Below are 19,787 nucleotides of genomic sequence, written 5' to 3'. Positions count from 1 at the left end.
CTTAAAATTCCAACTTACCACATAATTTTAAGCATATGACTATGATTTTCGATTCCATCCATTTTAAAACTATAATATGTACCAAATGGTGTTGCATGCCAAGTTTCGTGCAATACAAACCATGTTTGAGCTACTTTATGCGCGATAGTGCCAATAACGCTTAAAAACCCTTAAAATTCGCAACTTACCACATAATTTTAAGAATATGACTATGATATTCAATTCTAACATTTCAACATAGTAATATATAGCAAACAGTTTTGTGTGCCAAGTTTTGTGCAAAACAAACCAAGTTTAAGCTATGTTATGCGCGAAAGTGCAAAAAACACTTAAAACCCTTAAAATCGCAACTTACAACGTAATTTTAAACAAATGACTATGATTTTCAATTTTAACCATTTCAACACAATAATATATAGCAAATAGTGTTGTGTGCCAAGTTTCATGAAAAACAAACCATCTTTGAACTACTTTATGCGCGAAATTTCCAAAAACGCTTAAAAACCCTTAAAATCGCAACTTAGCATGTAATTTCAAGCATATGACTATGCTTTTCAATTCTAACCATTTCAAAATAATATTATATAAAATAGTGGTGTGTACCAAGTTTCGTGGAAAACATATCGCAACCTACCACATAATTTTAAGCATATGACTATGATTTTAATTTTTAACATTTCAACACAGTAATATTTAGCAAACAGTTTCGCTTGCCACGTTTCATGCAAAACAAACCAAGTTTGAGTTACGTTATGCGCAAAAGTGGAAAAAAAGCTTAAAACCCTTAAAATCGCAACATACAACGTAATTTAAACAAATGACTATGATTTTAAATTTTAACCATTTCAACACAATAATATATAGCAAATAGTGTTGTGTGCCAAGTTTCATGTAAAACAAACCATCTTTGAGCTACTTTATGCGCGAAAGTGCCAAAAACGCTTAAAAACTCTTAAAATTGCAACTTAGCACGTAATTTCAAGCATATCACTATAATTTTCAATTCTAACCATATCAAAATAATAATAAACCAATTAGTGGTGTGTAGGAAGTTTCGTGCAAAACAAACCAAGTTTGAGCTACTTTATGCGCGAAAGTATTAAAAACGCTTAAAATCGCAACTTATTACGTAATTTTAAGCAAATGACTATGATTTTCAGTTCTCACATTTCGACACAATAATAAATACCAAATAGTATTGTATGCTAGGTTTCATACAAAACAAACCAAGTTTGAGCTACTTACCACGTAATTTTAAGTATTTGCCTATGAATTTCAATTCATATATTTCAACACAATAATAAATACCAAATAGTATTGTGTTACAAGTTTCGTGCAAAACAAGCCACGTTTGAGCTACGTTATGCGCAAAAGTGCAAATAACGCTTAAAAACCCTTAACATCGAAACTTAGAACGTAATTTAAAGTATATGTCTCAGCTTTTCAACTCTAACCATTTCAATACAATAATATATACCAAATAGTTTTCTGTGCCAGGTTACTTGTAAACGTAACCAAGTTTTAGCTACTTTATGCGCGAAAGTACTAAAAATGTTTACAAACCCTAAAAATCAGAACTTAGCGCGTAATTTAAAACATATGACTATGATTTTCGATTCCAAACATTTAAAAATAATAATATGTACCAAATAGTGTGATAAGTTTCTTTTTAACGAAACCAAGTTTGAGCTACTTTATGCGCGAAAGTCCTAAAAACGCTTAAAAACCCTTAAAGTCGGAACTTAGCACGTAATTTAAAACATATGACTATGATTTTCGATTGCAAACATTTCAAAACAATAATATGTACGCGATAGTTTTGTGTGCCAAGTTCCGTGCAAAAAAAACCAAGTATGAGCTACTTTATGCGCAATAGTGCCAATAACGCTTAAAAACCCTTAAAATTCTCAACTTACCACGTAATTTTAAGAATATGACTATGATTTTAAATTCTAACATTTCAACACAGTGATATATAGAAAACAGTTTCGTGTGCCAAGTTTCGTGCAAAACAAACCAAGTTTGAGCTATGTTATGCGCAAAAGTGAAAAAAACACTTAAAACCTTTAAAATCGCAACTTACAACGCTTTAAACAAATGACTATGATTTTCAATTTTAACCATTTCAACACAATAATATATAGCAAATAATGTTGTATGCCAAGTTTCATGTAAAACAAACCATCTTTGAACTACTTTATGCGCGAAAGTGCCAAAAACGCTTAAAAATCTTTAAAATCGCAATTTAGCACGTAATTTCAAGCATATGACTATCATTTTCAATTCTAACCATTTCAAAATAATAATTTATCAAATAGTTGTGTGTACCAAGTTTCGTGCAAAACAAACCAAGTTTTAGCTTTGTTATGCGCGAAAGTGTTAAAAACGTTTAAAAAACACTTAAAATCGCAGCTTACTATGTAATTTTAAGCATATGAATATGATTCTAATTTCTAATATTTCAACACAGTAATATATAGCAAACAGTATCGCGTGCCAAGTTTCGTGCAAAACAAACCAAATTTGAGCTTCGTTATGCGCAAAAGTGCAATAAACGCTTAAAACCCTTAAAATCGCAACTTACAACGTAATTTAAACCAATGACTATGATTTTCAATTTTAACCATTTCAACACAATAATATATACCAAATAGTATTGTGTGCCAAGTTTCATGTAAAACAAACCATTTTTGAGCTACTTTATGCGCGAAAGTGCCAAAAACGATTAAAAAATCTTAAAATCGCAAATTAGCATGTAATTTCAAGTATTAGACTATGATTTTCAATTCTAACCATATCAAAATATTAATATACCAAATAGTGGTGTGTACGAAATTTCGTGCGAAGCAAACCATGTATGAGCTACTTTATGCGCGAAAGTGTTAAAAATGCTTAAAATCGCAACTTACCACGTAATTTTAAGATTCTACAAAAAAAATTATATTTATTAGAACATAATGCTTGGATTTGAAATCTCTGAATCTTTCAGCAACAGCTGAAAGAAACACATTCTTCTTGTCCTCATCGCTCTCGAGGTGGAAAAGATTCTACAAAAAAAATTATATTTATTACTATCAACCAAATTAATTTTAAAATGAAAATAAATGAGTGAAAATAGTAAAGTTGCTTACCACAGTATCATGCAATAGAGAGTTCTTCAAACCCTCTGGAACCTCGTTCCATGCGTGCAATATGGAAAGCTTGCGGATACAAAGACCCACTTGTTTTCCATATTGCCTACGCCATTTTCCGCAGGGTTGACCCAATGCATTGTATTCCAAATGCATGGGTTCTGTGACTTTGAGGTTTTTTGTAGGACCTCGCCCTTTTCTTTTCTTACTGCTTGTAGTGGTGAGAGCATCCATTAGTGGGGCGTCTTCAGTTTCAAAATCATTGTCAATCGGTGGAGCGTCTTCAGCCATACGCTCGTATCTCACAATTGGGTCTTCTTCTCTGTCATTACTACGATGCTCATTATCCGAGGTCTCAATCTCGGGGACAATTTCGTCTCTATTTAAATGCATTGTATATCAGTACCTGAAAGAGTATGAATGGAAATATATTAGAACATAAGCTAAGTAATATTAAGAATATGACAAATAATTCTAATACGTTCAACACAATAATATATAACAAATAGTGTTATGTTCAATGTTTCATGCAAAACAAACCAAGTGCCAAAAAACTTTAAAAAGCTTTAAATTCATACCTTGGGAATCACTTAATTCAAATGTATTCCTTCCGTGTGATCTACATGCATATAACCAACATCTACATCATCTACATCATCTTGATCCACTGATTTTGGATAGATAAAGGGAGGGGAGTCTTCAAAAGCATCATATTCTTCCTCATCCTCAACATCACCTATACCAAGGATACTTCTTTTTCCCGGTACAACAATAGACCATTTTTTATCAGACGAGTCGACAATGTAGAATACTTTTTTGGCTTGTGTAGCTAGTATGAATGGCTCCTCACTATCACGCAAACGAGCTAAGTCTACAAGAGTAAATCCACAAGGGTCGTCATTTTAATGCATCGTCGATTATTATCTACCCACTTACATTTGAAAAGACCAATATTGAAAGTAGAGTAGTCAAGCTCCCATATTTCATGTACCCGCCCGTAGTATACCAATTTAGCATCAACCGGCGCTTGATCCTTTGCACTCGCGTAAAATCTAGATGACGCCAAAATAGAAACCCCACTATTTTGTAGATACGATGACTTCTTGTCTTGACCCTCAGTCCAAAATGTGAAGCCATTGACATCGTAACCCTGATATTTGTTGACATCATCACGAGGACCAAAAGCTAACCACTTAACAGTTTCGGATACACCCTTGAGTTCTTCGCATATTACTCGATTATGAAAACAATTAATAAACGTCTTGTTATGCAACTGCATTAATGCCCTATCCCCTTTAGAAGGATGTTTTGCGTGCAATATATCAAAATGCTCACTCAAAAAAGGATGAACTTCCAGAATATGATGCAACACATACAAGTGTGCTTGTAGAAGGCTTTCTCGAGGAGGTGTGACCGATTTGGAGCCAATTGTTCCTTTTCCCTCAAGCCTTCCTTCATGTCTAGAGGTGGGAAGTCCAATAGGCTTTGCCATGGCCAAATACTCGGCTATAAAGCAAACGTTTGTGAACACAGTAGAAGAAGCAAACATTTGATTTCTGGGTTTGTGAATGAAAATTAAGATGAACACGTACATTAGAAGAAGCAAACGTTTGATTTCTGGGTATGTGAATGAAAATGAAGATGAACACGTACAGTAGAACAAGCAAACGTTTGATTTCTGGGTTTGTGAATGAAAATGAAGATGAACACGTACAGTAGAACAAGCAAACGTTTGATTTCTGGGTTTGTGAATGAAAATGAAGCTGAACACAGTAGAACAAGCAAATGCACGAACGGTTTTCCAATGGGTTCGTTTGAGAGAACAAAGCAGCAGTTTAATCGTTTTGTGAAGGGTTTTGTGAAGGGTTTTGTAAAAAACAGAAACTGATGGCGGGTTTTCAATTAAAATTCCAACGGTCATTTGCTGCGGTTCAAAGGAAACCGGAGCAATTAAGTAATTTTGAAGGTTTATTTGCTGCGGTTCATATAAAACCGGAGCAATTAAGGAAATTATGAAGAGCCATTTGCTGCGGTTCGGCCTTAACCGCAGCAATTAATGTGTTTTGAATGATATTTGCTGCGGTCCGTAGGTTAACCGCAGCAATTATAGGTTTTTTTTTTCTTATTCATTTTCCTATTTATTGCTGCAAATATAAAAAAACCGCAGCAAATGATGAGCAGCAAATACAATTTTTTCCACTAGTGATATGACTATTATTTTAAATCCATACATTTCAACACAATAATAAATACCAAATAGTATTGTGTTACTAGTTTCGTGCAAAACAAGCCTCGTTTGAGCTACGTTATGCACAAAAGTGCCAATAACGCTTAAAAACCCTTAAAATCGCAACTTAGAATGTAAATTTAAATAAATGACTATGATTTTCAATTCTAACCATTCCAACACAATAATATAGACGAAAGAGAGTTTTGGACCAAGTTTTGTGCAAAAAAAACGAGGTTTGAGCTACTTTATGCGCGAAAGTGATAAAAACGCTTAAAAATCCTTAAAATCGCAACTTAGCACGTAATTTTAAGCATATGACTTAGATTTCGAATTCTAACCATTTCAACACAATAATATATACCAAATAGTTTTGTGTGCCAAGTTTCTTTTAGACCAAACCTAGTTTGAGCTACTTTATGCGCGAAAGTCCTGAAAACGCTTAAAAACCCTTAAAATCAAAATTTAGTACGTAATTTCAAACATATGACAATGATTTTCAATTCCAACCATTTAAAAATTATAATATGTACCAAATAGTGTGCCAATTTTCTTTTAAACGAAACCAAGTTTGAGCTACTTTATGCGCGATAGTGCCAATAACGCTTAAAAACCCTTAAAATTCGCAACTTACCACGTAATTTTAAGAATATGACTATGATTTTCAATTCTAACATTTCAACAAAGTAATATATAGAAAACGGTTTCGTGTGCAAAGTTTCGTGCAAAACAACCAAGTTTGAGCTACGTTATGCGCAATAGTGAAAAAAACGCTTAAAACCCTTAAAACCGCAACTTACTTCGGACTAAGATTTCCAATTTTAACCATTTCAAAATAATAATATATACAAAATAGTGTTGTGTGCCAAGTTTCATGGTAAACAAACCGTCTTTGAACTACTTTATGCGGGAAAGTGCCAAAAACGCTTAAAAACCATTAAAATTGCAATTTAGCACGTAATTTCAAGCATATGACTATGATTTTCAATTCTAACCCTTTTCAAAATAATATAAAATCAAATAGTGGTGTTTACCAACTTTCGTGCAAAACAAACCAAGTTTGAGCTATGTTATGCGCAAAAGTGTTAAAAATGCTTAAAAAAACGCTTAAAATTGCAACTTACCACGTAATTTTTAGCATATGACTATGATTCTAATTTCTAACATTTCAACATAGTAATATATAGCAAACAGTTGCGCGTGCCAAGTTTCGTGCAAAACAAACCAAGTTTGAGCTACGTTATAAGCAAAAGTGCAAAAAACGCTTAAAACCCTTAAATCGGAACATACAACGTAATTTAAACAAATGACTATGATTTTCAATTTTATCCATTTAGACACAATAATATATAACAAATAGTGTTGTGTGCCAAGTTTCATGTAAAACAAACCATCTTTGAGCTACTTTATGCGCGAAAGTGCAAAAAACGCTTAAAAACTCTTAAAATCGCAACTTAGAACGTAATTTCAAGTATATGACTATGATTTTCAATTCTAACCATATGAAAATAATAATATACCCAATAGTGGTGTGTACCAAGTTTATTGCAAAACAAACCAAGTTTGAGCTACTTTATGCGCGAAAGTGTTAAAAATGCTTAAAATCACAACTTACCACGTAATTTTAAGCATATGACTATGATTTTCTATTCTTACATTTCAACACAATTATAAATACCAAATAGTATTGTGTGCCAGGTTTCATAGAAAACAAACCAAGTTTAAGCTACTTTATACGCGAAAGTGTTAAAAACGCTTAAAAAAGCATAAAATCGCAACATACCACGTAATTTAAAGCATATGACTATGATTTTCAATTCATACATTTCAACACAATAATGAATACCAAATAGTATTGTGTTACAAATTTCGTGCAAAACAAGCCACGTTTGAGCTATGTTATGCGCAAAAGTGCTAATAACGCTTCAAAACCCTTAAAATCGCAACTTAGAACGTAATTATAAACAAATGACTATGATTTTCAATTCTAACCATTCCAAAACAATAATATATACCAAAGAGTGTTTTGGAACAAGTTTCGTGCAAAACAAACGAGTTTTGATCTACTTTATGCGCAAAAGTGCCAAAAACGCTTAAAAATCATTAAAATCGCAACTTCGCACGTATTTTTAAGCATATGACTCAGATTTTCAATTCTAACCATTTCAACACAATAATATATACCAAATTGTTTTGTGTGCCATGTTTCTTTTAAACCAAACCAAGTTTGAGCTACTTTATGCGCAAAGGTCCAAAAACCGCTTAAAAACCCTTAAAAGCAGAACTTAGCACATACTTTCAAACATATGACTGTGATTTTCGATTCCATCAATTTAAAAATAATAATATGTACCAAATAGTGTTGTGTGCCAAGTTTCGTGCAAAACAAACCATGTTTGAGTTACGTTATGCGCAAAAGTGCAAAAAACGCTTAAAACCCTTACAATCGCAACTTACTTCGTAATTTTAAACAAATGACTATGATTTTCAATTTTAACCATTTCAACAAAATAATATATAGCAAATAGTGTTGTGTGCCAAGTTTCATGTAAAACAAACCATCTTTGAACTACTTTATGCGCGAAAGTGCCAAAAACGTTTAAAAACCATTGAAATTGCAACTTAGCACGTAATTTCAAGCATAAGACTATGATTTTCAATTCTAACCCTTTTCAAAATAATATAATAGTGGTGTGTACCAAGTTTCGTGCAAAACAAACCAAGTTTGAGCTACGTTATAAGCAAAAGTGCAAAAAACGCTTAAAAACCTTAAAATCGCAACATATAACGTAATTTAAACAAATGACTATGATTTTCAATTTTAACCTTTTAGACACAATAATATATAACAAATAGTGTTGTGTGCCAAGTTTCATGTAAAACAAACCATCTTTGAGCTACTTTATGCGCGAAAGTGCCAAAAACGCTTAAAAACTCTTAAAATCGCAACTTAGAACGTAATTTCAAGTATATGACTATGATTTTCAATTCTAACCATATCAAAATAATAATATACCAAATAGTGGTGTGTACCAAGTTTCGTGCAAAACCAACCAAGTTTGAGCTACTTTATGCGCGAAAGTGTTAAAAATGCATAAAATCGCAACTTACCACGTAATTTTAAGCATATGACTATGATTTTCAATTATAAACATTTCAACACAATAATAAATAGCAAATAGTGTTGTGTGCCAAGCTTCATGGTAAACAAACCGTCTTTGAACTACTTTATGCGCGAAAGTGCCAAAAACGCTTAAAAACCATTAAAATTGCAACTTAGCACGTAATTTCAAGCATATGACTATGATTTTCAATTCTAGCCCTTTTCAAAATAATATAATATCAAATAGTGGTGTGTACCAAGTTTCGTGCAAAACAAACCAAGTTTGAGCTATGTTATGCGCGAAAGTGTTAAAAACGCTTAAAAAAAACACTTAAAATCGCAACTTACCACGTAATTTTAAGCATATGACTATGATTCTAATTTCTAACATTTCAACATAGTAGTATATAGCAAACAGTTTCGCGTGTCATGTTTCGTGCAAAACAAACCAAGTTTGAGCTATGTTATAAGCAAAAGTGCAAAAAACGGTTAAAACCCTTAAAATCGCAACATACAACGTAATTTAAATAAATGACTATGATTTTCAATTTTAACCATTTAGACACAATAATATATAACAAATAGTGTTGTGTGCCAAGTTTCATGCAAAACAAACCATCTTTGAGCAACTTTGTGCGCGAAAGTGCCAAAAACGCTTAAAAACTCTTAAAATCGCAACTTAGAACTTAATATCTAGTATATGACTATGATTTTCAATTCTAACCATATCAAAATAATAATATACCAAATAGTGGTGTGTACCAAGTTTCGTGCAAAACAAACCAAGTTTGAGCTACTTTCTGCGCGAAAGTGTTAAAAATGCATAAAATCGCAACTTACCACGTAATTTTAAGCATATGACTATGATTTTCAATTCTTACATTTCAACACAATAATAAATACCAAATAGTATTGTGTGCCAGGTTTCATAGAAAATAAATCAAGTTTGAGCTACTTTATACGCGAAAGTGTTAAAAACGCTTAAAAAAGCTTAAAATCGCAACTTACCACGTAATTTAAAGCATATGACTATGATTTTCAATTCATACATTTCAACACAATAATAAATACCAAATAGTATTGATTTACAAACTTCGTGCAAAACAAGCCACGTTTGAGCTACGTTATGCGCAAAAGTGCCAATAACGCTTCAAAACCCTTAAAATCGCAATTAGAACGTAATATTAAACAAATGACTATTATTTTCAATTCTAACCATTCCAACACAATAATATATTCCAAAGAGTGTTTTGGACCAAGTTTAGTGCAAAACAAACGAGTTTTGATCTACTTTATGCGCAAAAGTGCCAAAAGCGCTTAAAAATCCTTAAAATCGCAACTTAGCACGTAATTTTAAGCATATGACTCAGATTTTCAATTCTCACCATTTCAACACAATAATATATACCAACTAGTTTTGTGTGCCATGTTTCTTTTAAACCATACCAAGTTTGAGCGACTTTGTGCGCGAAGGTCCAAAAAACGCTTAAAAACCCTTAAAATCAGAACTTAGCACATACTTTCAAACATATGACTGTGATTTTTGATTCCCACCATCTAAAGATAATAATATGTACCAAATAGTGTTGTGTGCCAAGTTTCGTGCAAAACAAACCAAGTTTGAGCTACTTATAAGCGAAAGTGCCAAAAACGCCTAAAAACCCTTAAAATCGCAACTTAGGACGTAATTTAAAGGATATGATTATGATTTTCAATTCTAACCTTTTGAACTCACTAATATATACCAAATAGAGTTTTGTGCCAAGTTTTGTGCTAAACAAACCAAGTTTGAGCTCCGTGATGCGCGAATGTGCCAAAAACGCTTAAAAACCCTTGAAATCGCAATTTACAACGTAATTTTAAAAATGACTATGATTTTAAATTCTATCCATTTCAAGAAAATAATATATACCAAATAGTGTTGTGTTCCAAGTATCGTGCAAAACAAACCAAGTTTGAGCTAGTTTATAGGCGAAAGTGCCAAAAAGGTTTAAAAACCTTTAAAATCCCAACTTAGCAGGTAATTTCAAGCATATGACTATGAATTTTAATTCTAACCATTTCAAAACAATAATATATAACAAATAGTGCTGTGTGCCAAGTGTTGTGCAAAACAAACCAAGTTTGAGCTACTTTATGCGCGCAAGTGCCAAAAACATTTAAAAAATATCACAACTTAGCACGTAATTTCAAGCATATGACTATGATTTTCAATTCTAAACATTTCAACACAATAATATATATACCAAATAGTGTTGTATTCCATGTTTCGTGCAAAACAAAGCAAGTTTGAGCTACTTTATGCGCGAAAGTGCCAAAAATGTTTTAAAAGCCTTAAAATCGCAACTTAGCACGTAATTTCAAGTTTATGACTAGAATTTTCAATTCTAACTATTTCAGCACAATAATATATACCAAATTGTGTTGTGTGCCAAGTTTCCTGCAAAACAAACCAAGTTTGAGCTACTTTTTGCGCGAAAGTGCCAAAAACGCTTAAATGAAACGTATTTCGAATAGTGTTGTGTACTTTACTGAAATCCATTTTGGATATGTGGGTCTCGATATAGATCCCATTTCTCCATGCACTTTCTTCATTGTGTTGAAATGCATGGGGAAAGTATAACTATTTATTTATCAATGCATGTAACAATATTAATGTAATACTATTTTTTTATGTATAACACTTACATGAAATTGGTAAAATTTATAAAATTACGCATTCAACAAGGCTTTGTATTTTGTGTTGCGAGGCGGACTTTGAGCTTTATGTAATGAGTCTAAGACATGCACAGTATTCGTCAAAAGACATATGACCAAAAGTATCCAATGCAAACTACAAACGCAAATTTAAAATCAACAAATTAGAGAATATGTAAACTTAAAAATCAAAAGATAAGTTCAATTTCAAAAATAAAACTTACTCTTCCACATATGGAGCCAGAATGAACATGTGTTTAGGTGCAAGGGAATTATTCGAAGCAGTCTCAATGTATGCTTTGACGTCATCTGGATCATTTAACCCGAAATCGATTCAGTTAAAAACCATCTAATTTTTATTGGAGGTTCGCAAGAATTTAACTCCTCGTAAGCCGCACTAAACTCACGAATAAGAAAATTTTGTTAGTAATTCGGTTATTGAAACAATTAAAAAATAATGCCTAAATTTTAAGATAATGAACATCACCTCATGTAGTCATGGATAAGAGCTATATTCAACATGTCTCTTCTAAAAAATTGCCCAATGTCACTAGGACCAATAATTATAAAAGGGCTTTCAACAATGCAGAATTGTTCCTTTTGCAGGGGTAGAACGATTGGGTCCTCCTCACGCATGCGAGATGCACATGTGTGCAGCCATTTGCAATCTTGAGAGAGATCTTTTAGCTCCGCATCAGTCAAAATTGGAGTGATTGCCACGGACTTTGAACCATTCGACACCTTTAATGAGGAACCGATCTCTCTTCTAGAGCCCTTTGGACTCTTTTGCTATTTCAATTTATACAATTAAATTAGTGTAAGCATGATATTAAAATAATAAAAATAAATAAGATACAAATGATTATTACCTTGGCAGTGAATCGGATCCAAGCATATGGCCATATGACGAAACTAGCTAGGGCATTTGATAGTTTCTCAAGGCTTCATTCTGGCATTGGAACCGGGAGTGAGAAATCTTCAAACCCCTTTACAAAAGTTTCTAGGATCACACTGATGTGGCCACCTGTAACAAGCATCGAATGCACTTTTTGGCCCTTTTTGGTTGGCTATGCCACACCATATGTAACCTCAGTTAAGTTGCCACCACTAGCAACACCGAACTGAGGCGAGAACGTCCTTCGTAATTTGTGCTCTGAGGGTCGCTACTTCATCAGGTTGCATCATTCTGGTTTGAGTACCAATACACTCTTTGCCAAATTCCTTCTTTAACCCCATGCGGACTCCTCCTTTTTCAACTACCCGCCCTTTATGGTCTTTCCCTAAGACCATACGCAATGCATCAACATTGCCTCTTGGGGTGAACTCCCCCGTAGCTTTTTTTTCCTTTCAACCCATCTGTTCAAATAAAAAGTGACATATATAACAATTACTTTAAGTAAATCAAAGCCAAAAAATGCAAAACAAATCAAGAATATACTTAATAATTTCAAAACTCATCACAGAATCAACAACTTTCTTCGTTTCCGAATCAGTATTGGTAAATTTACCACTTGCATCTCGGGAATGAAGTCCGCAATACCAATCTCGCACCCGTTCTCCAGCAGGAGTATTCACGGATGCGGAGGTAGTCGTAGATGAGATCATGGCCGGACTCAATTTGGGGTATAAACCCGCATCCACCCACTCTTTTCGGGCCTCATCATACGTTTTTGGGCCCAAACGATGGCAAAACTTCCTTTGGCTTGTTGATTCAGAAGCTTTACCATGCTTTTCCTGTTAATCAATAGAAATCAAATGTCATATATTAGTTTAATGATTGAATCAAATTAAGTAAATATAAATCAAAAGCTATAATATAATATGGAATACTTAAAACTTAAATGGGAGTTGTTCTTTTGGTAACAAAAGCCTCCCATTCACTCTTCGATATGTGACCCTATTTTTCATAGGGCATCTTTGAAGGTGCTTGCTCTCCACCTTCGTTTCCCGTTTTGACCTTCATGGTGATCCAGCCAGTTACTAGCTTGGATTTGAAATCTCCAAATCTTTCAGCAACAGCTGAAAGAAAAGCATTCTTCTTCTCCTCATTGTTCACGATGTGAAAAAGATTCTACAAAAGAAAAATTATATTTATTAGTGTTAATTAAATTAATTTTAAAATGAAACTAAATGAATAAAAAAAGTAAAGTTGCTTACCACAATATCATCCCATAGAGAGTTCTTCAAACCTTTAGGAACGTCGTTCCATGCATATAATATGGAAATCTTACGAATACATAGGCCCACTTATTTTCCATATCGCCTACGCCATTTGCCACAGGGTTGACCCAATGCATTGTACTCAAAATGCATGAGTTCTATGACTTTGAGGTTTTTCGTAGGACCTCACCCTTTTCTTTTCTTAGAACCAACGCTAATAGTGGTTGTGGGAGCATCCGTTGGTGGAGCGTTTTTAGTGTCATAATCATTTTTAAGTGGTGGAGTGTCTTCAGCCATACGCTCGTATCTAACAATTTGGTCCTCTTTAGTGTCATAACTATGATGCTCATTATCCGAAGTCTCAATCTCGGGGACAATTTCTTCTTTGAAAAGATGCGTTGTAGATGAGTACCTGAATGAGTATGAATAGAAATATATTAGAGCATAGGAATGTAATTTCAATTCTAACCATTTCAACACAATAATATATACCAAATAGTGTTGTGTGCCAAGTTTCATGCAAAACAAACCAAGTTTGAGCTACTTTATGCGCGAAAGTGCCAAAAACGCTTAAAAACCCTTAAAATCGCAACTTAGCACGTCATTTCAAGCATATGACTATGACATTTAATTCTAACAATTTCAACTCAATAATATATACCAAATAGTGTTGTGTGCCAAGTTACATGCAAAACAAACAAAGTTTGACCTACTTTATTCCCGAAAGTGCTAAAAACGCTTAAAAACCCTTAAAATTGCAACTTATGACGTAATTTTAAGCATATGACTATTATTTTCAATTATAACCATTTCAACAAAATAATATATACCAAATAGTTTTGTTTGCCAAGTTTCGTGGCAAATAAAACATGTTTGAGCTACTTTATGCGCGAAAGTGCCAAAAACGCTTAAAAACACTTAAAATCGCAACTTAGCACGTAATATCAAGCATAGGACTATTGTTTTTGATTCTAACCATTTCAACACAATAATATATACCAAATAGAGTTGTCTGCCAAGTTTCATGTAAAACAAAACCAAGTTTGAGCTACTGTATGCGCGAAAGTGCAAAAAACGCTTAAAAAACCTTAAAATCGCAACTTAGCACGTAATATCAAGCTTATGCCAATAGAGCATAAATAATTCATACCTTGTGAATCACTTAATTCAAATGTATTCCTTCAGTGTGATCTACACGTATATAACCAACATCTACATCATCTTCATTCACTGATTTTGGATTGATAAAGGGCGGGGAGTCTTCAAAAGCATCATTTTATTCCTCATCCTCAACATCACCTATACCAAGGATACTACTTTTTCCCAGTACAAGAATAGAGCATTTTTTATCAGACGGGTCTACAATGTAGAATACTTGCTTGGCTTGTGTGGCTAGTACGAATGCCTCCTCACTATCACGCAAACGAGCTAAGCCTACAAGAGTGAATCCACAAGGGTTGTTATTTTTTATGCATCGTCGATTATTATCTACCCACTTGCATTTGAAAAGACCAATAGTGAAAGTAGAGTAGTCAAGCTCCCACATTTCATGTACCTGCCCGTAGTATACCAATTAGCATCAACCGACGATTGATCCTTGGCACTCGCGTAAAATGTAGATAACGCCAAAATAGAAACCCCACTATTCTGTAGATAACATGACTTTTTATCTTGAACCTCAGTCCAAAATGTGAAGCCATTGACATCGTAACCCTCATATTTGTTGACATCATCACGAGGACAAAAATCTAACCAGTTAACAATTTCAGATACACCCTTGAGTTCTTCACATATTATTCGATTATGAAAGCAATCAATAAACTTCTTGTTATGCAAATGCATCAATTCCCTATCCCCTTTAGAAGGATATTTTGTGCGCAATATATCTAAATGCTCATTCAAAAAAGGATGGAATTCAAGAATATGATGCAACACATACAAGTGTGCTTGTAGAAGACGGTCTCGAGGAAGTGTGATCGATTTGGAGCCAATTGCTTCTTTTCCCTCAAGCCTTCCTTCATGTAGAGAGGCGGGAAGTCCAATAGGCTTTGCAATGACCAAATACTCGGCTATAAAGTTACCAATCTCATCGCTCACAGTGCCTTGAATCGTACTCCCCTCGGGTTGTACTGGATTCCTCACCTTGTTTTGTAAAATACCCATGTGTCTTTCAAAAGGATAACACCACCTTAAAAAAACTAGACCCAAAAGCTTAATTTCACGAACGAGATGGACAATAAGATGAACCATTATATCAAAGAAAGAAGGTGGAAAATACATCTCAAACTTGCATAAAGTTACAATCACGTCGACTTGAAGAGCATCAAGTTTTAAGGTATCAAGAGCTTTACTACAAATTGTGTTGAAGAACGAACATAGCTCGGTAATAGCATATCTCACATGTTTTGGCAGTATTCCACGGATTACAATTGGTAAGAACACTTGCATCATTACATGGAAATCGTGAGATTTCATGCTTCCCAACTTCAACTCACCATTTAGAGTCACAAATCTCTTTATGTTGGATGAGTACACCGACGGAACCTTAATGCCATTCAAAGACTCACAAAATGCCCGCTTCTCTGGTTTGGACTATGTGTAGCAAGCTAGAGGCAAATAAACTTTGTCATTACTCATCTTCTTCTTACCGCCCTTTCCCTTGTTATCGCCACCAACTTCATCAGCTCTATTTCTTTTCTTACTCAACTTAATATGTGCTCACAACTCCGAAAAAATACCCTTACATTCAAACCAATCTCGCTCGGCCTTAACATCCTTTGTTTTACCTAGAATATTCATGAGAGTCCCGAGTATGGCATCACATACATTTTAATCTATATGCGTAACGTCAAGACAATGCCTAACCTGTAGATCTCTCCAATATGGAAGCTTCCAAAAGATTGATTCTTTTTTCCACAATCGGTCTTCACCCCCTTGCAATTGCCCTATTGTACCAAATACAGTCTCAACTCCCTTAACCTGTTCATAAACCTCATAACCGGTCAACAGTTGACGAGCTACACGATCCTCAACTTCCCCATTGAACATCTTCTTCTTCTTACGATATTGGTGATCTTGTGGGAGGAACTTTCGATGGTGCATGAATACGTGTTTGCATTTAGGAATCCTTGTGGATTCTATGTCATCGATACATATTGGGCATGCTTTCTTCCCTTTGTTCTTATACCCTGATAAGTTACCATATGTCGGAAATTCATTAACGGTGCATAAAAGCATTGCACGTAAGGTGAACTCCTCATTAGCATATCCATCAAACACGAAAACACCTTAATCCCACATCTTTCTCAAATCCTCTACGAGAGGTGCAAGATATGCATCTATGTCATTGTCAGGTTGTTTAGGACCCAAGATAAGAAGCGAAAGCATAATGTACTTACGCTTCATACACAACCAAGGTGGCAAATTATAGATCACCCGAGTACTATGTTGAGAACTAAGATTGTCGAATGGGTTCATTCCATCCGTACACGGTCTGAGCCTTAAATTACGAACTTCATCCCCAAAAGTCTTATGCAACCTAACAATACTCTTCTACTTCGGAGAATCAGATGGATGTGTGAGCAAGTGACCTTTCTTCACCATATCTGCATGCCACCTTAAATTGAACGCATCTTTCTTAATAGAAAACAAGCACTTGAATCTAGGTATTATTGGAAGATACCACAATACCTTAGTCGGGGGCTCTAGCCCCTTTACGCTTGTAACGCGACAACCCAAACCTAGGACACTCTTCTAAGTTCACATTTTCATTTCGATACAATACACAATCATTCGGACACGCATGAATCTTCTAGTACTCTCAGCCGAAAGGACACATGATATGTCGACTTTGGAAGTTCATTTCCCTCAGGAAGCATCTCACCAAACGCTTCTGATAACATTGCGAAACTAGCGTCACTCCAATTGAACTTTGACTTAATTTTGAAAATTAACAACACGGCTGTTAGTTTGGTGAACTTTGTACATCCAGGGTACAAAGGCTTTTGAGAAGCCTCTGTCAACAAGTCAAAAAACACGAGGATGTTTTTCTAACTCATCCTCGACTCCATCCATCATCTCATCAACACGATCTACATCCTCATCGACGTTCGCTTCATCTGTCTCATACCCATCAACACGATCTACTACATCCTCATTGACATCCACATTATTGACATTCTCAACAATACTTTTTTCTTTGTAAACTCCCTCCTCACCATGCCAAACCCCACTAGTGGAAAAAACCTCATTTGCTGCGGTTTTTTGGCCATTATTTGTTGCGGTTTTGGCCCCTAGCAATAGTGATAGCAGCAAATAGCCTATTTTAAATGGGTATTATTTGCTCCGGTCAGTCCCCCAAACCGCAGCAAATAAGTGGTATTATTTGCTGCGGTCAACCTCCAAAACCGCAGCAAATAAGTGGTATTATTTGCTGCGGTCAGCCCCCATAACCGCAGCAAATAATGGCACTTATTTGCTGCGGTTTTGGGGGCTGATCGCAGCAAATAGAATTTTTTTTTTTTTCGTTTTATTCTAATAATAATCCAATAATAATGTAAAATAACAATGATTAATCCAATAATGATCCAATGATAATCACCAATAATCTCTTTGCAATAAAAAGCTCTCGATAATATAATATGATATGTACGTACATATATATATATATATATATATATATATATATATATATATATATATATATATATATATATATATATATATATATATATATATATATATATATATATATATATATATATTAAAGTCCTAATAATAATCTATATTATTTACACTTTATCAAGGACAAAAATTAGCAAGATACGCGGCAATCTTGTCTTTTAATTCACGCATCTCTCCACTTCTCAAAGGGCATGTTTCCCTCGGAATGTCGTTTAAAACCTATAATATTATATAAAATCAAAAGACGATTAATATAAATTAAACATTAGACGATTACCAATAAGAATTATTTAAGAACGTACTAACAAATACTTACGGAATCTATATTTTCGACTCCAAACTCCTTCACGGATTTTATAATATCGTCCATGTACTTCAGCGCGTAGTAGCCGCATTCAACGGAAGAAGAAGGTTGTTCGCATTCACGGATTTTAGTGTCAAAAACGGTTAAAAACGCATAAAATCGCAACTTAACACGTAAATTCTAGAATATGACTATGATTTTCAATTCTAACAACTTCTACACAATAATATATACCAAATAGTGTTGTGTGCAAAGTTTCGTGCAAAACAAACCAAGTTTGAGCTACTTTACGCGCGAAATTGACAAAAACGCTTAAAAACCCTTAATATCGCAACTTAACACCTAATTTCTAGGATATGACTATTATTTTCATTTCTAACCATTTCAAAACAATAATATATGCCAAATAGTGTTGTGTGCCAAGTTTCGTGCGTAACAAACCAAATTTGAGCTACTTTACGCGCGAAATTGACAAAAATGCTTAAAAACCCTTAAAATAGCAACTTAACACCTAATTTCTAGCATATGACTATTATTTTCAATTCTAACAATTTCAACACAATAATATATGCCAACTAGTGTTGTGTGCCAAGTTTCGTGTATAACAAACCAAGTTTGAGCTACTTTACGCGCGAAATTGACAAAAACGCTTAAAAACCCTTAAAATCGCAACTTAACACCTAATTTCTACCATATGACTATTATTTTCAATTCTAACCATTTCACCACAATAATATATGCCAAATAGTGTTGTGTGCCAAGTTTCGTGCGTAACAAACCATGTTTGACCTACTTTGCGCGCGAAATTGACACAGCAGCAAACTAGTAACCAAACCACCTTGCATGACACGTGGAGACCAAACCTATGCATGCAGGACCTAGGCTAAAGTGGAAATGGAATCTTGGTACTTGGATCTAGCTATCAAGGTCCTAAAACCATTCTAACAATCGCCATGGACTCCTAGAAGCGGAGATGAAGGAGGGCTGCTCGACAGTTTGCTAGATCAGAATTGTTTAAGTGTTTGTGGTTGTTTCGTGTTCTTTTCATGATCATTTGTAGTTTTTGTCTGTGTCATTAATCAAATTTTACACACAACATTAATCCTTGCATAACCAAGGCCTTAATCAGCCCCGGTTTCGCATCAAAACCTATTTTGAGCTACTTTACGCGCGAAATTGACAAAAACGCTTAAAAACCCTTAAAATCGCAACTTAACACCTAATTTCTAGCATATGACTATTATTTTAAATTCTAAAAATTTCAACACAATAATATATGCGAACTAGTGTTGTGTGTCAAGTTTCGTGCATAACAAACCAAGTTTGAGCTACTTTACGCGCGAAATTGACAAAAACGCTTAAAAACCCTTAAAATCGCAACTTAACACCTAATTTCTAGCATATGACTATTATTTTCAATTCTAACCATTTCAACACAATAATATATTCCAAATAGTGTTGTGTGCCAAGTTTTGTGGGTAA

The sequence above is a fragment of the Amaranthus tricolor genome, chromosome 10 (assembly GCF_026212465.1).
Source record: "Amaranthus tricolor cultivar Red isolate AtriRed21 chromosome 10, ASM2621246v1, whole genome shotgun sequence".
NCBI lineage: Eukaryota > Viridiplantae > Streptophyta > Magnoliopsida > Caryophyllales > Amaranthaceae > Amaranthus > Amaranthus tricolor.
The sequence above is the reverse complement of the archived record's forward strand: the minus strand, read 5'-3'. Positions refer to the sequence as shown.